This window comes from Helianthus annuus, chromosome 7 (assembly GCF_002127325.2).
Source record: "Helianthus annuus cultivar XRQ/B chromosome 7, HanXRQr2.0-SUNRISE, whole genome shotgun sequence".
In the NCBI taxonomy this organism is placed as follows: domain Eukaryota; kingdom Viridiplantae; phylum Streptophyta; class Magnoliopsida; order Asterales; family Asteraceae; genus Helianthus; species Helianthus annuus.
The window spans coordinates 17,350,534-17,369,825 of NC_035439.2; the positions used below are offsets into that span (position 1 = coordinate 17,350,534).

The following is a 19,292-nucleotide window of genomic DNA, read 5'->3' on the forward strand; positions in this document are numbered from 1 at the left end:
TGGGGACTTAGATATCAAGAATTGAACACATACAAAACGCCTAAGACTCGAATTTGGGTTCCAACCGTTGCCAAGAACAATGAGTCAACTGTCTTGATTTTAAACATGTACAAAAGTTGTGTTTGATACACGTTACACGAAACGATTGCATACAGTAAACAAAATCTTGAGAGTTTTGTTAACATGCATTTAGGACATTTGGAAAGCTTATGTTGAAACTCATTAAAGGTCCTCACTTAGAAACTGTGACTATCAACTCGGGAAAACACCATTATCTATATCCTCTATGTTATTTTAATTACCTAAGCAGGTAATCTACGTGGAACAAAACGCTAGTGCGCGAGTGCACATGAAACTTAAACTATACGTCAGCGGACGTCGAAGTATATCACACACGACTTTCGAGGCAAGGCCTTTGGAAAACACGTTTGGGCCCGGCAACAACGATGCTAATCCTTTCAGCGGGAGAACTAGTGATCGAAATGTGGCAAATTGCCAAGTGATCCTGCAAGCAACACGAATCATGCTGAGGTACGTTGAAACAAGATTTCACAACAAGCGATACTTAGTCTGAAGAGACTCACAATGGTTGGCGCGGCAAAGGAATTCACATGTCTTCGCATTCCCCCTACTTCATTCATGGCGATTATGCTACGTACAACATTCCATGGTAATGTCACATAACAACCAATCATCATGTGAACTTCCAGGTAAAGTCCTTAAATTTCTTTTGTTGAAATTTCGACTTCTTGCATATAATGAGTAGATTTTTGCATTTCTACTCCCCCCTAACGATCGTTGCACTACAAAGATTTTCTTTCATGATAACGAACACTTAATTGCTTCATTCTTGACAAATTCATATGTTACACATGTGTTGTTCGTTACGCATGAGGCTTCGCTCGAAATTGTTGCTTTATCAACGTTCAATATTGTTTCGCTATGTCAAATTTTACATTGTGATTTGGATAATCGTATTATTGCAAAACGTTGACTCTTTGATATCGGGTCAACGAACTAGTTGAAACTCATTTCCTTTCAAGCTACATACATGGTTTTTCGTTGTAACCATGTCGAAATTTTCTTGTTGATACATGCATCCATTATTGGATTGTGCTTAAACCAAGTTCAGTTGTTTGAACTTGCTCGTGATATATATTCGATTCAGGATTCAATATGATGGATTGAGACCATCATATTCAAAATAATCCCAACAAGCACTTCATTTGTCTTAAACCATAACATGCTTGTTTGGTCTTCGACTTCATTGAATTGTTTCTTTGATCACGATCACCTTGTGGTGGCATTTTTTTTTTTGTTTTCACAAGTTTGAAGCTTGCGCTAATCTTGTTGCACACATCATGTACGGATTTAATTAATTATTTACTTGTTTATTGATATTAAATCCGCTTCGTTGGTTTGTCGTATTAAAACAGTCTTAACACAATCGTGTGTTAAGATAATGGTACACAAATTCATGTCATATTTCGGTGTACCTCTTAACGATTCTTTCAGCATCGATCGAACAATTTGTGATATTCGTTGCTCTTTCATTTTCGATTGAAAAACATTAATTATTTGTTTCAATATCAATTGAAAATCCTATGAGATTTGTTTTTACTTCGTTGAACCTTGCATCTGATTTTAAAACAAGGTGATGCTTGTTCAGTCACCATTATTATTGAATTATTTCACTCACTACGACACCTTGTGGTGTCGGTATAAACTTGTAGCTTGTGCTAATCACGATTAGTCGTTCATGTGAAACTATATATGCTTTTCGTTTGACTAATCATTTAAATGGTCTTAATGCAACTATGTATTAAGATAATGATACACCAGGTTCGGTTGTATTTCATTTCGGTGTATCCTTGCAACACGTTGATTTTATTCATTTAATGGTTCGATTGTTGATAAATCATTTTCATGAGTCTATTTATTTGAACTTGTTAAACTCGAGTTTCAATCATACAACAACCAACACCAGTTTCTGTTGGTAGTGAATTCTATTGTTTCAAAAATTGATTTGCAGTTTGTGAACTTTCATTTAGAATTCTATTGGTCGAAATTCCTCTTTTATTGGACCCCTGTAAACTTGCTCACATTGGTGATAGTATCACTACGCTTCGTTCACTTGACATCGATTTCTTGAACAAACTCAGTTGAACCGTTGGGTTCTTATCAATGCAAAATGAACCTACATTCACGTAATCTGAATAGGTTTTGATTCAATTACGTGCTCATTCATTTTGGTATTATTCGGACTTACCTAGGAACGACACAGCTCTAAGGAGATAACATAGACTAAATTTCGAGGACGAAATTTCTGCAACAGGGGGAGAATGTGACAACCGGTAATTTATGCCTTTAATTACATGATTAACAAACGTTTAGGGGATAACAAATAGTTTTTAAGAGGCGAATTAACTTATCTAGGCTCGCGGAATGCCTAGGAACGCCTGTCTGACTTTACAGTACGCTAATGTGGATTTGCGAGAAGACTGCTGAACGATACGCGGTAACGAACTGACATCGTACGAATTACTGACCGCGCCAACGAATATCAAATTTGTACATGTGACTTATACATATGAATGTGGCTTTATGAAGATATCATGCGTTTGAACGACACAAAACGCAAACGTGAAAAAAAAAAAACGTGACGGTGGGAACGCACCGGCAACGAAACGAAAGCCCCGGACTCGAGATATGTCTCGATATTAGTATATTATGATATATTTAGCTTAGTTTTCAAATATTATTATCCGTAGATGAAATCGGATCGAAAAACAAATTAAAAACGGTAACCGAGTCATTTTATGTGTTTTTAACGCAACCGACAGAAATACACGTCCAATAACGATATACTATAAAATTTTCGAATGTTCGACACTAAGACTTTATTTTCCGACAATCGAGTTCGAAAACGGGCCTCGTAGACGTATCGGGCCGCGTAAACGGGCTTGTGGGCCTGGGGCCCAAGCCCGCATAAGAAACCTAAGTATAAAAGGGCACTTAAAAACCCTATCCCCATTTCCTTCAAACAAACCTGCTTACACCGCACACATGCACAGTGCTTTTCTCCTTCTCTCTTGATTATACACGCATACACACAGACCAGATGCAAAAGTGAGTTTATTTGAGAACCATATCAACACCTATAACAATTGTAACCTACAACTACTTGCCCCTTAACACCTCCCACAATCAAGCAGAGCCTTCAATCTTCTAAACACCTCTCATCCTCTCTTTCTAATAAACCGACCAACCACCACCATGGGCGGCAGGTGGCGTGGCGTGGCGGCGACGGGAACCACATCAAGTCGGGCAGACACAAGAGAACGAGAGAGAGAGACATCGGAGGGGGGGGGGGGGTAATGACGGACGACGGTGGAGTTCCGCCGCTGATGTTGATGTCGGAGATGATGGAGACGGCGGCAGTGGGATTCCACGGCGGAAACGCCGCCGATCACGGCGGTGGTTCTTTGTTTATTTCCGACGGAACTTACGATGATGTTGCTTTGGATCGGGTTCAGACCACACTAGCCAACCGGTCAGATTTTATTCGGGTCAACAGCGATTTGCTCGGTTCGGTTTCGCAGTCAACTCAGTCGGCCGGTTAATTCAGTCAAACGGGAAGCTTTCGGTTGAAGTTCGGGTTTTGGTTCGGACATGTTTTGGTATGGTTCAACTCGGTTGACTCGGTTAAACCGAGTCAACTCAGTCAACGACAACAGGTCAACACCCGAGTCAACTCGGGTCAACAACGGGTCAAGATTGGTCAATGAAAGTCAGCGGTCAGACCAAGTCGACAAGTCAGCGGATACGGGTCCAAAGCAGTTACGGTTTGGGTCAATAGCTAGCCAACCTCAGTTTCGGTTCGAAACGACTCGGTCAAACTGGGTCGACTCGGTCAAACCGAGTCCACTCAGTCAAACCCGGTCAACAGCAGTAAACGCGGTCAACTCAGGACCCGGTAAAGTTTAAGCATAACAAGTGTTATTGCGTTATTTTTTTAGAGTTATAGTTGCACGCGACCGAGCTTGAACCGATGCGACTAGATATTAGTCACGTTTGATTAAAATTATACATATAGTGTTTATATATTATTGAAATATTGTTGAATTTTGATGAATATAACGACACTTGATTGTCGGGATCGCACAAGAACAGAGGAAACTCTGTCCGTTTTTCCGTAAAAACCCGACATACAAGATGTATTTTGGTTATAAAAACTGACACTTATCGAAATCCAAGTTAGATAAATGATCTAATGAGTTTGCACTTTTAAGAACCTTGGTTCTCTACAAAGGTTATATATTCTTTTAAGGAGTTTTACAAGAACCGATATATCTTTTAAGGAGTATTTTTTTTTTTCATTCATGACACGATTCAAAGAATTTTTGGTAAGTTTTCATTATTTACGAAGTTTTACTTGGAAATTTTAAAACTTTCAGAGTCCTTATAAACTCTATTTACTACAAACACTATATTTGGTGGGAAAGAATAGGTTAGTACATGTGCATATGGAAATACATATTCATATTTGGACAAATCAATACTTATGTTCGCATAAAATATAATTTTAAGAACTATTATTATTTTGCACAGATTCATAACGCGAATTAGAGACTATATCTCCACAATAAAAATATATTATATATGTGTAGTTATTGTTCAAAGCGAGTTACGACTTCAGTTACATAAAAAATTATTTATTACCACCCTACGAAAACTACAACGGTATATTACCGTATCATATATGATATTTCGAATACATACCATTTCACCTACGTACTTCTATTCGCGACGACTAACACGACACCGTAAGTATATTTATATTTAATTATATAAATAGATATATATCTTATAACACTCGAAAACTAATTCGATTTCGTGACTTAATTTTATCCCGGTTATAAACGGGATCTAGTAACAATAGTTTGGCTATTTCGAATCAAAATACTAACACCTTCATAGAGTCGTTTTATTTACGACTCGGTAGAGCTCGGACACGTAGTTTAGCTACGTTTAAATTAGAAACTGATCAGTTATTCCTTGTTAGGAATGCTATAATTGCACGTTAGCGAGTTCACGTTCTTGGAACGACATCACGCAATCACTTCTAGCTAGCTTTGCACAGGAATGTCAAGGTGAGTTCATAACCCCCACTTTTTACTGTTTTACATTTTTATAAATGTTTTCGGGGGTGGGAAGACATGCAAGTTTTTGCAAAAGTAAATAACTTTTCGATGAACGAAAACTCATATTTATAAACCGTGTTGCGAATGAAATTCAAGGAACTTAAATGGTTTACGAATGATTTCGATCAAACATACCGGTTTTACAAATTTGATCCGCATATTACAAAACGTGCATGATTTTCTAATGGGTACGGGCGACACAGTCGAGGTGATTCGACACAGTCGAGGTGATTCGACACAGTCGAGGGGATTCGACACAGTCGAGGTTATTCGACACAGTCGAGGGGATTCGACACAGTCGAGGGGATTAGACACAGTCGAGGTTATTCGATACAGTCGAGGTGATTCACACAGTCGAGGTTATTTGACACAGTCGAGGTGATTCGACACAGTCGAGTGATTCACACAGTCGAGGTGATTCGACACAGTCGAGGTGATTCGACACTAAAAACCGTCTACACAGGTTAGGTACTTCCTATGTCGCCGTATACGTTGATGTCCTCGCGAAACATTAACGATCAACCTGTTCATAGACGCTTTACATACCCATTTACAACACTAAAACTTTCATATATTCATAAGCTTCATTTGATGGAAACTCACAAATACATGAACTACAAACTTTGGTAACGTTTTTCAAATTATACTTAAGTAAGAGGACGCGCTGATCCTGCTTACAAAGGTTCGTTTGGGCTCGGCCCATTCTCTCTAGTGCAATGCACAAAGACTCTCGTGGGCTAGACTCACAGTTCTCATATATCATGCCAAGAAAATGATTTTTCTATATTTTCTCAACAACTTTAAAACCGGTTATCAAAAAGATTTCTTTTAAATCTTTTCAAAACAAACTATGAACTCGCTCAACTATTTGTTGACTTTTTCGCATGTTCTTTCTCAGGTTGCATTTTTAAAACTATGGAACGGTTGGAATAGGAGAACCCATGGGTATTCGAGTACTTAGCGGGCGTTCACTTTCTAGAAGTCTTAGCTTATTTGCTTCCGCTGTGCAATGAAGATACCGGTCCAGTCACGCCAGCTCTGATTTTTCAGGGTGTGACATAAGGCTCTCTGCATCTACTGTAGGTCCACTAGCGGAGGATCTAGTAACCTAATCTTTGTTACCGAACACACCCGGTTGTGCGGAATCCAACCGGGTAAGAAAACCGAGCAAAGAACACGAGTACACACACAAGATACAACGTTTAAAGCTTCAAATGTTATAACCAGAAGTGTTTGTTTACAACGATTACAGAAGATTATACTCTCACAAACTCATTGGTTCTCTCGTGTCTCACTGTGTGTCTTCTTCAGTGTGTTCTACCTCTTCTGTCTTCAGTTTGCTGCTTATATAGGAACATGGTCGACGAAAGTCTTGCAGCCGACGAAAGACTCCGGCGAAAGACATGAGACGACGAAGAACTTGGTTTTTCGCCACAATGATAAATGTCAGTTCTTCGTCGAGTGTAATATCAGTTTTTCGTCATGCACGGTTGGCTGGGTTTTTCGTCATATTGGCTGGGCAGTTTTTCGTCATATTGGCTGGGCAGTTTTTCGTCATGCACATATGCTTGAGTTCTTCGTCATGCATATGTATTTTTGGAATCTTCGTCTCAGGAATAAACAACAAGCAATTTAATTTGTTTCTCAAAGAGAATTCACGTGAACATGGCATCTATCCATTTATAAGGCTATGCGGTATCGGGGACGTCCCCATACCGTCGAGGACCGTCGCCGACATGTACACCATCCCCCCATCCCCGTCCTCTCCGGCAAGCCCTGGACGTTTGCGACGAGCACTAGATGCCAAAAAATGTGGGGGCCAATGTAAAATGTTACGGTTTAAAAAAAATCAAATTCACAATTTTCATATATTAAAAAAATGGCTATATTTCAAATTTATAACCAATTCACTCCCACTTTTATAAATACTCACCTCTTTTACACCATTTTTCACAACTTTTCACCCACTACAATCTCATATCTCTCTCACATTTTATAACCCCTCTCCCCTTTTTATAAAAACTCATCAATTTTTATACCATTTTTTACACACTACCATCCCATCTCACTCTCAAAAATTACCATGGCTTCACCTTCTTTCATTTCTTCCATTTCTTCATCTACGTGGTATTCATCATCGTTGGAAAAGGATGCAATTATGCACAACATGATTATGAACGCGGCTCAGGTCTTCATGGCGGGTGATGAAGCGTCGTCCCAACGGCTAACTAGACAAGCAAAATTAAACCGAGACCAAGAAGGTACTTTATTGTTTTTTCCTTATGTTTTATATAGATTTGAAAATGTATTTTATAATTAATTTCATTTATGTTTCGTTCTAAATTTATAGCCGCCCACGATAAACTAGTAGCCGATTATTTTGCCGACGAACCCGTATACCCAGCCGAGATTTTTCGACGTCGGTTCCGCATGAGTCGTCCACTTTTTTTACGTATCGCAGGCGACATGGCCCAGTCTGATCCGTTTTTTACACTGCGAAACGACGCTAAGGGGCAAAGGGGTTTCAGTAATTTACAAAAATGTACGCCGGCCATTCGCCAACTGGCATACGGTTACGCGCCCGATGCATTAGACGAGTATATAAGGATGTCTGAAAGAACTGCACGTCTATGTTTGCACAAGTTTTGCGAATGAGTTGTCAAATTGTATAGCAAGAGATACCTGCGGAAACCGAACGCAAACGACGTTCAAAATTTATATCAAGCACACGAACAGAGACATGGTTTCCCAGGAATCCTTGGGAGCATTGATTGCATGCACTGGCCGTGGCAGAACTGTCCAGTTGCCTGGCAAGGTCAGTATACTAGGGGAGATCGTGGACATCCGACTATTATTCTAGAGGCTGTTGCGTCACAGGATCTCTGGATCTGGCATGCTTTTTTTGTCTACCTGGTGCGCTCAATGACCTTAACATCATATACCAGTCACAGATATTTGAGGATGTAGTGGCGGGTACAGGTCCAGACACAAGTTTTACGGTTTCGGGGGTGGAATACAGGCGAGCTTACTACCTAGCCGATGGAATATACACAACGTACTCGACAATCGTTAAAACCATTCCGCACCCGACAGACGGAAAAAGAAAAAAATTTGCGAAGTATCAAGAGGGTGCGAGAAAAGATATTGAACGGGCTTTTGGTGTTCTACAAAAAAAATGGCAAATCATTGAACATCCAGCACGTTCGGCTATACCAAAGAGGTTACGACACATTATGTACGCTTGTATCATCCTTCATAACATGATCATTGAAGACGAAGGTAGAGCGATATGCGAGTACGACGAAAACGCGTCTACTGGAAATTCTGCTCCAGTTAGTGGCGAACAACAAGATTTGAACATGTTCGCTCTACGTAACGAGTACACACATCATAACCTACAATCGGACTAACCAACTGGGTAGCCCAGTTGGCCACCGACACCCACTTCTTCCCAGAGGTACCGGGTTCGAGTCTTGGGAGTGACATATGTCGCCCAGGGTAAGAACTTGGCATGGGGAAGTCACCGCGGAGCTAGCTTGGTCGGGTAGCGGCTCCCGGAGTGAGATCACTCCGGCGGTTGGGAGGACCGTGCGCTATCCCCCCCCCCCCCCCCAAACCTACAATCAGACTTGGTGGAGTACATTTGGAGTAACGCTCAAAACGAATCCGACGACGACATGGAAGACGAAGACTGGTAGCTTATTTTAATATATTAGGATTTTTTAAGTTTATGTATTTTTTAGGTTTATTTTTTTTTAAGTTTATGTTTTTTTAAGTTTATTTTTTTTAAGTTTATGTAATGTTTTTTAATATTAATGAAAATATTTTGTTAGTTTATTTGTTAAATGTTAAAAAAAAGTAGAAGATTAAAAAAAAAACATAAAAGTGGTGGGGTAGGATCATCTAGGACCATCCTCCATACCCTTTAGTTTTGTGGGATGGACCATCCTTGGAGGACTATGACGTGGCGCCTACGTGGCGGATCATCCTCCCTTTGAGGACCATCACCATACCCTCTAGCCTAAGTCTTCTCATGAGATCATCATGACATCATTATTATTGTTGATGTCATGGTGATGTGGCGTCGGGAAGGTTCGCGGCTCTTCGTGCTTCGTGTGTCGAACTCTGGGGCGCACGACGGAGTAATGTCGCGACGTCGGGCTTGAGCCGAACCTAACCGAGTCGAGCCGAACCGAGTCGCGTCCATATAATATGTATCAACATCTACCCTACTTAAACCCTGCCTTAACTTTGCTATTGATGGGATTTACTGAGTATGATGATGATTTTTTTTCCGGTGACATTGATGGGCATGCGTACTCAAGAATAATGGTTTTATTTCTTCCTCAATAACCTTACTCTGTGTGTGTTGGACTGTGTTTTCATCTTTTACAATTAATCCTTCTCAAGAAACACTCAATCTCACTTTTAGATTTGTTTTTTTTTTTTCTTGGAATGGTAGTGTAGCAGTGAGGAGTCCTTTCTGACAACCAGTAGCTTAATCATGTTAATAATTCTTCCTTTCATATATGAGAATTTGTAAGTTTATTATTAAGAAATCATATGCGTGAAACATTAATTAGAACTAGGCTTGTTAAATGGGGCATGGTTTCTGGATTGGCGGGTAAGGCTGAAGGGTGTGGGGGGCATGGGTTGGGTCATTAATCGCCACGTAGGAACAATGATTTACACCTACACCACCCCCCTTGGAGCTTCATGTCGTGGTGAGCGTGGATTAATCCACGATAACCACGTCCCACTTTTCCTATTTTCTAGTGATGGGAACAATAAATATATAAACTCATTTTCCTTATTTTCGATTCCCCCATCATCCCCAACACAAACCCTAGCAGCAACGATATCAAAAACACATCAACAATACCGGCAACAAGAACAGCAACAACAAGTATACCAGGTTTCTTCTTATTCAGTTTTTAAATACCAGGCACATCTTAATACGGACTACAACAGGCATGTTCTTTGAGTTTAACCTATTTATTATAGCAATAGTATTGAACCTGTGGCTTCTTTGAATAGCAGTAGTATTAAACATGCGGCTTCTTTGAGTTTAACCTATTTATTATAACAGTAGTATTAAAGCCACGGTTAACTAAATATGCATGCTAAATAATACAGTGGCAAAACTAATGAATGGAGACATAAAATTGAACACATAATGCATGCTTTGTCCTCTATTCTTGAAAGCGAATAGAATAGCACACATATATATCAATATTGCAATTTTAAGGAGTGAACCTAGTTCCATAATTGCAGAGAAACAATGGTTTTTAAGAAGTTGAAAGAGAAGAAGATAACATAATAAAATATTAAGTGGGCCCCGGTTCCTAACGAGGTGGCAAGAGCAAAGAGGTCTAAAACATCTGAATCGATATAGCATAGCGCCGATCATTCGGATGCGCGTTCACTACTAGAAAATCTGAAACTTCTTACACCAGTTTTCCTAGGAAATGCGTCGTAAAACTGGTTTTTCTACGAATTTATGACAAACACATGATGTAGGAAAACAGCTCGTAGGAAACCCGTTTTCTACGCATTTCCTACGCAACTTCCTACACATTTTCTACGAAACTACTACGTCGCAAATTGCTATGAATCTCCTACAATATATTTAATTATTATCTTTTAGGATTTATTTTTTTGGCTACACATTTCTGACCAAAAAAAAAAACAAACAAAATTAACAAATTTTAATAAAACATTATTTGTGACCCATTTCCTACAAATAAATTAGAAGTGTTGTTACAAATTTCCTAGGAAACTGAGTATTTTTTGTGACCCACTTCCTACAAATAAATTAGAAGTGTTGTTACAAATTTCTGAGGAAACTGAGTATTTTTTGTAACCCACTTCCTACAAATAAATTAGAAGTGTTGTTACAAATTTCCGAGGAAACTGAGTATTTTTTGTGACCCATTTTCTACAAATAAATTAGAAGTGTTGTTACAAATTTCTGAGGAAACTGAGTATTTTTTGTAACCCACTTCCTACAAATAAATTAGAAGTGTTGTTACAAATTTCCGAGGAAACTGAGTATTTTTTGTGACCCATTTTCTACAAATAAATTAGAAGTGTTGTTACAAATTTCCTACGAAAACTGAGTATGTTTTGTGACAAATTTCTGACAAAATAAAGAAAAAAGGTCTACTATTTTTGACCGGTTTCTGACAAAAGCTATTTATGTTGTGACACATTTCTAACCACCTAATTTATTAAATAAAAAAAATGCAAAAAAATAAATAATATTTCTGCATTTTTGTGGTGAAAAATTCCAGAAATAATCTGCAATACCAAAAACCTATTTTACAAAATTCACCGAAGTTACAATGACATAATTTAAAAATCATGCGTCACACACACACACACACACACACACAAACACACAAACATATAGATACAAGCGTGCATATACGTACACATACATACATACATACCCACATACACAAATACATATATAGATACTCACATTATACTCATATGCATACGTCCGCATAGTTACGTGCATTTAATATTTAAAATAAGAATAATTATATTGGTTGTTTCTTACACATTTGTGACAAATCCTTAAATGTCATAAGAAATGTGTCACAACTTGCAATGGATTTAAGCATTTTGTCATAAATCCGTAGGCAATTGTACTGATACATGGATTTTTTCCTACGCCTTTGTGACAATTTGCAATGGATTTAATCATTTTGTCATAAACGCGTAGGAAATTGTATTGATACAAGGATATTTATCAAAAATGTGTCACAAGTTGTGACGCAATCCTGACGGATGGTTTATGAATCTATATTTTATCATAAATTCGTAGGAAATTGTATTGATACAAGGATATTTATCGGAAATGTGTCACAAGTTGTGACGCAATTCTGACGGATGGTTTATGAATCTATATTTTGTCATAAATTCGTAGGAAATTGTATTGATACATGGATTGTTTCATACGCCTTTATGACAATTTGCAATGGATTTAAGCATTTTGTCATAAATCCGTAGATAATTGTTTTGATACAAGGATATTTGTCAGAAATGTGTCACAAGTTGTGACGCAATCCCGATGGATGGTTTATTTTAATTAATAAATAAATATTTTTTTCACAATTGTGTAGGAAATGCAATCATTTTCCCTTATTTGTTTTGCATATATTAATATTTATTCGGTAGACAATTATAATTCACCTTTTGTAGATTATTTGTGAGAGATTTGTGACGCAACTGTCAATTAAATAGGGTTTTCTTTTTTTTTTTCGAAAAACTTGTCACAAGTTGTGACGGAATTCCGACGGATGGTTTAAGTTAATTAAAAAATAAATATTTCGTCATAAATGTGTAGGAAACGATATTATTTCTGAGTGATTTGTGATGCAACTGTCAATTAATTAGCGTTTTCTTATTTTTCGTCACAAATGTGTAGGAAACGAAATTATTTTCCCTTATTTATTTGGCTTATATAAATATTTATTCGGTAAAGAATAATAATTAACCTTTTGTAGGTTATTTCTGACAGATTTGTGACGCAACTGTCAATTAATTAGGGTTTTCTTGTTTTTCGTCATGGATGCATCAAATTTTTGTAACAAAATCATGAAATTTTTTTTTGTAGGAAATTCATCATAAAGGTGTTGTAATATGTGACGAAAAAAATTGTGTAGGAAATTTCTGTAGGAAATTGTCCCCTTTTCTAGTAGTGGTTGCCATATTAATATTAATGGTGAACCCGAGTTTAACGATGAAGTGATGGAGATTCCGGAATTGCAACGCCCAAATGGTAGAGACAAAGCAAAAAAGGAAGCGGCAGCCAATAAAAGGAGGCGTCGACAAAAAATGAATCTCCCGGTGAAACGAAGGTGGATAAGTTGATGAGCAAGATCACCGAAGCGGCGAGACTTAAGTTGATAGAAAAAGAAATGCAAGAAGCAGCCGATCGTGAAGACTTTAAGCTAATGGCCACAAGCATCGACTCACTCCCCGAGAAAGATAGAGAAGTGTTGCAAAAAACGAAGGCGAAAATTGCTAAAAAAAAGGGGTGTCTTTAAATTATGTAGTTTAAATTTGGATGTTATTTTTTTTTATTAATTTGAATGTTATGTAGTTTTATTACTAAAATTTATTTAATTTTATTTGTTGTTTATTTAATATAAATAAAATATATTTCACACAAAAAAATGGTGGATGGTGGTTTGGATCATGACCACACCTTTAGGATAGTGGTTTTAGATGGTGGATTAGAGAGAGATGATATGGCGCTGACATGGAGGGTCATGATATTCATTAGGGTCATGACCACACCCTATTAGCCTAAAACTTCGCACGAACGATGAATTCTTACCCGGTGACAATATTTTAAAACAAAAGCTCATAAGATAAGTGACCGCAAACATCGAAAAAGCAACATCCGAAGTTTGATATTTTTCCCAAATTATACTCATAGATGAACCTTTTTTATTATTTGTAATATATGTACCATGTATAGTAGAAGATGTCAATGATTGATAATATGATGTTTTTAGTGTTTTTTTCAATCTTTTATTTTTTTAAGATTTTAAAACCTTAACATGCTTTTTCTGTGAGAAAAAGAGTAAATTATCTGGGCGCTAATGCTTCTTAGTCAAGATCGTTTGTTGATTGAAAATTCTTACATCAAGTGAAACCCAAATATTGCATTATGAAATATATTATGCATGTAAGAAAGCCAAAAGTGTGTTAAAGCATAAATTATAGGCTTTGTGTCTAAGGGGATTGGGGGTGGTACGTGCTGGGTATCCATCACTTGTGAAAAACTTTAACACACCGCCACCACCGTGGAAAAATTCACAAAACTATCATTGTGCATGTGATGTTGACAACATGACAGTGCTGGAGGTGGCACGTGTAATTTATATAATCTTAAAAGAAAAGGTTGGTGCTAATAAGACAAAACACCGACCAAATTACAAAACCGCCCCTTATTGTGTCATCGTCTTCCACACACTTCCACCAGTCCTTCAATCTTAGTGCTTCTTTGTTTGTTAAAATTCTCAATGCTTTCTTTTTCCTACAACCCTCTCAATACTTTCTTTCAAAACTTCACAACTGTCGTAGATGACCAAGTACAGCGGCTGTGGTGGTTCGATCATGTTCATCACTAACAATTTACGAGATTACCGGTGGGGCGGTAATCCGTTATGGCGGACAAGGGGATGGTGAGACGATTCACAACGCCGACGGGTATGTGTTATTAATTTGACATGAATAAGTTTGTAGGCATCGATTAGGGTCTTGGGTACTAAGTATTGTTGCAACAAATTTGGGGTTTTTGTTGGAAGGCGGCGATTAGGGCCCTACAAGTAGAATATGGCTGCTAACAAGTCAAATGGAGTAGTTGACCTCCGCCGATATACAAGGTTGCTCAGATCAGTAGAATCAAAGGTTAATCGGCAAACAACTTCCTGACAATCAGGATTCTGTGCGCCGTTAGCTGAGGCGGTGGTGGTGCACGTGTCAGCGGTGTATATGGTGGCGGTGGTGAACATGGTTGTTGTTTTCTTCTACCTGGTAAAATTTAAGATTTTGTTCTTTGTAATCCCGCTTACTCTTTTTGTTGTTTAGTTACACACTTTTTAATCTAAAATTTTACATAAAATCTTTATAAATTAGAATTGATTTTTTGTTTTGTTTTTGGTGCTCAGTGAAATGCAGGGTGCTTCATGGGTTGAATAGAGAACTTTGCAATGATATTAGTAGCAAGCTTATAAGATTTATGCATAAGTAGACATAAAATACTAAACTTTTGTGTTAAATGCTCTTCTATTTATCTTATAGTTATGTTGCAGAATAGGATAATCCAGTTGGGACAGGATACAGTTTTGTGGAGGATGAAGAGTTATTGGTGAAAATAGATGAAGAAGCTGCTAGGGACTTAACTACATTGTTGATTAAATTATTTAACAGGTATAAAAACCTACAAAGAAGCCCTCCTTAGACCACCCGTAGTGGGGTTTTTGGGCGTCCCCCCCCCCCAAAAAAAAAACGCCCCAAGACGCCCAAGGACCGCCCCCGGGGGCGTTTTTTAAAAAAAAAAAATCCTCCAAAATAATAATTGGTTAATCATTGATGGGGCATTATCCCATTACGCCCATTTGTGAAAAACGCCCCATAATGCCCCTTTGCTGACTGAGAAGACACGTCTCACACAATGCCCATGGGGGCATTATTCATGTGTATCGCTACACATGGTCTTATATTGTAACGGAATCTTATGGTAGAAGATATGTCGTCACTCTTGGATTATAGCTGGGAAGTTGAAGCTCAAACTTGGAGGTTTAGATTTGTTTTTCTCAAATCTTGAAATATGAAATGCCATTAAAGCTAATTCTTAAAAATCTGATTTTAATTTTGATTTTTTTTTATATGGGTGTAAATAGTTGGATATCTCACCTGTAGATTTTGTGATGAGTAAATTCATATATATTTAAATATTGGAAGTGTAATTGATATACTTCATTGGCCCCTCGGCTGAAGAGTTACCTAGATGCATGATAACTTAATAAAAGTTTAATGCACCAGATATATATGAACTTTGATTTCTTTTTGTTCAGGTACTGCAGGTTTAGTACGTCCTATGACAAATACTCACATCATCACATGTAAGCTCCGGTCGTGCATGTTAAAAATTAACTACGTTTTAGTTAGCTTACCTTCCGGAGACGATTTGCAATGTCAATCTTTGGAAATACAAAATTGTATTATTGAAACCGTTCCTGGAGATATTGTGTTTTTTTTAATATTACTAACTTAATACTTTCAAGTTAAAGTTAGAAATGGGTGAATTTTAGTGTGGGTTGGGTTGACCTGCATACACTTTTTTATACATTTTATTATTTAAAGAAAAGATAAGATGCTTATTGTAAATTTGATATTATGTGATAATGGATATTGGTGCATTTTCATACTACAGGACCAGAGAGATCTGGGACAACGTCGACACCAACGGTAAACTCAACATCTCTCTAATGAGAATCGGTAGTATTTATATGTGTATGTAGTGATATATGTATGTCAACGAAACAAATTAAGATAGAGAGTAAGTGAACACTGTATACACAGATTAGTTTCAAGAAAGGGAAAATTAAAGGAGAAGCAGAAGATAGATTTTTTTATCTGAACCCAAATAAAGATAAAGTGAAGCGGAAGAACTGAATCGGCGATGCAGAGATATGCAGGTAATGCATTCTGAACTATTTTCCGTAGTTTTTTTGGGGGTCTTAACTCTTCGCTTAGGGTTTTTTTTCTTGCATCTTTGGATGATTAAATTTGTTTTGGAGTTTGTGATATTAGGGCATTGAGATGAATGATTACTTGATGTTGCATTACTTAGTTTTTACTTAGTTATGGTGGTGGTCTGGGTTAATCGGTTGTTCGTGGGTTAGTTTGCGGGTCACACCGGTCACGACTCATTAGAGCTAACGGGTCAAGTAAAATTGGAAGTGAGTTTAAAGTATTTACTTGCATACTCACATGAGGAAAATAAAGAGTTTCCAGGGTACATGTGATTGTATACATGGTTATCGTTGGAAGTATTTATGTTTTTATATGTTATCTCTTAGTTAACAGTTTATTAGTTAGAAATAGTATTATAGTTTGACCAAATATAATGGAGATAGAATATGCCAATATGGGTCAGTATGTTTGACCGAGTAATAATCCATTGTGAACTCTTCTAACAAGTAAGTGATTATCAAGTTAAACTGATGCGTACGAGATTGACTCTAGACATGTTTTTGTGCTTGCTACATGCTTTTGTTCTTTGTATTTTCCTATGGGTTAAAGATTTGGTTTGATTTGGGTTGTATGCTAATTTAGGTTGCTAGATTTTCGATCCGTTTGGTTTTATTCTGCCTTTAGGAAAACTTTTTTTTATGTTATATTTAGCTTAGTCTGGGTATTGTTGAAATTGGCATTGCCCCTATATAAATAATATCTTCAACATTTAAAGGACCTAAGACTTTCGATTCACAGTCATTAACCTTTGAGGAAAGAAAGGTCAACCCGCTCCACCTCCAGGTACACATGCATAAAGGCCAGACCAAAAAACAATTAGCCAATTACAAATCTCCTCGGGTACGTGTTAAACATTTATATGAATGATACATTTTGACCAATACAATACGATACATTTTGACCAATACAATACATTTTGACTAATACAATACGATACATTTTGACCAATACAATACATTTTGACTAACAACAAGCACTCCTCTGTTTTTCCAGATGCAAGTGATGACCTGTCAACAAAAGGAAAACTTTTTTCATGAAAGAATTTCACACGCCTATGTTTGTATTGTAAGTCGTAGGATAACGGATGTAAGTGGTTTACAAAATGGTGTTATAGTTCATTTTGAACCCAGTTTTCTACACATTGTTCATGATACATGAAACAACACCAAAAATCAATTAAACTTTAAAATTGCAACTCCCTATCCCAGTTTTTCAAAGATGGAAGACATTTTGACTTGGAATAATACGTTTTGATTCGAGGGTATTTAATTCGAGTTACTTTGTGTTTTAGCCAGCCGCAATGACGGAGGGACTGGTACGTTTTCTTTACCTTTTATTTGGTTCAACTTTCGATATAAATTTTGCTCAAGAACCACATATCTACGTTTCGAGTTAGTATAGTTTTTAACATAGATTTTTTTGGGCTAAAATAGAATATAAATAATTGGACGGTATAAATTCCAGTTACTCTATTTCGACGTAAATTTAGTTCGGAAAGAGTTAGGTACGCCGCCGCAACGCGCGGCGGGTACAAATACTAGTTGAGGCTTGAAAAGGATGGCCAGCCAAAAGAATAATAAATAGCTTTTCTTTCAATATTGCCTAATTTTTTTATATAACTGTTAAATTATTTATTAAAACTTAAACGTGAGGAGGCATATATTCGACACTTGCCCGAAAACGAAAAAGCACGAGATTTGCGAAATGTGGGGTTGGGAGATGACACCCATTTAATTTAAGTTTTTTTCCAATGTTTAGTTGTTTTTTATTTTGCTATGTAATATATTTTTTAATTTTAATGAAATTTAATTTAGTGTTTTATTGTTAATTTCTAATTTAAAAAATAAAAAAAAAGTTGTGAGTGATTGAATTCCATCACTAGTGATGACCACCGCCACTAAAAAAGACTTGTGAGTGATAGAATTTGATTGGATGTTTGTGAGTGATAGAATTTGTGAGTGATAGAATTTCATCATTTGTGACCACCCCCACTCCCCTAACACCCTAAATATAGTTAATATTTACTTTTGCGATAAATAGTTTGTATTTAATTGGTTTGTATCAAAACAACGAGTCTATTAACGAAATAAAACAAAACTTCATATACCATGTGTTGTGAAATAATGATTCTGTGACATGACTCCCCGACGTTTCCGCCATCAGGGTGTTACACCTTCACCTTCAATCTCATCGTCGTCTTCCCTCACCATCGCCTCGGTAACCAGCCTTGACAACACCAACATTGGTAACCAAGCGGATTCTCTTTGATTGACTGCATGTTGGCTTTTGCGGCTTCCCAATGTCTCTTATTGCTGCACCAGTCCACCACCATGGCGTAAGCTTTCCTCTTTCACTCACACTCTTTATAATGTGTAAAAACCCTCATGAATTTTCTCCTTTTATTTTGATTTATCCATTTGTTCACTTTGCTTCTCGTGGGTATGTATAAGCGTAGGTAGAGCACTTCTGATGTTGGTGTATCTTACTATGGATGTACGTTTACTCTAAGAATAGAAAAGGGTTTTTTATTTGGTTCATATGGCTTCTTTTAAAATGTGTTAATTATAATTAGAACATCACTTGTTTATAGGATTTGCCTTATTTTAACTTTGACAAATAATGGAAATTTGCCCACTAAGCTTGGATATCTTACAAACTCAAATACATTCCAACTAGATCAGAATGAGATATCAAGAGTCGAGACCAATTCCCAAATTATCCTTTTCAATATATTAAATTAAACTAAACATGTGTAAGTGAATCACATCAATTAGGTTGGGGATTTTAAATTTAGACACGTTGATACTT

General features: G+C 37.1%; 2 long non-coding RNA genes across 4 annotated transcripts; both read left to right on the forward strand.

Moving 5' to 3' along the window:
• The first annotated feature begins 1,422 nt into the window (after nt 1-1,422).
• Nucleotides 1,423-13,397, forward strand: LOC110867975. 3 transcript variants are annotated; one of them, XR_004861952.1, is made up of 4 exons: nt 1,423-3,976; nt 5,066-5,153; nt 6,103-7,465; nt 7,555-13,397. It is a non-coding gene; the product is annotated as an uncharacterized LOC110867975 (long non-coding RNA). The 3 variants fall into 3 exon arrangements; XR_004861951.1 differs by having other exon boundaries at nt 1,424-3,976; nt 6,103-13,397; XR_002552042.2 differs by lacking the exon at nt 6,103-7,465 and having other exon boundaries at nt 1,424-3,976; nt 12,829-13,381.
• An 816-nt stretch (nt 13,398-14,213) lies between these two features.
• On the forward strand, nt 14,214-17,748 carry LOC110867973. Its single transcript, XR_002552040.2, has 8 exons — nt 14,214-14,432; nt 14,531-14,759; nt 14,894-15,155; nt 15,803-15,850; nt 16,162-16,196; nt 16,311-16,426; nt 17,223-17,324; nt 17,478-17,748. It is a non-coding gene; the product is annotated as an uncharacterized LOC110867973 (long non-coding RNA).
• Nucleotides 17,749-19,292: the final 1,544 nt, after the last annotated feature.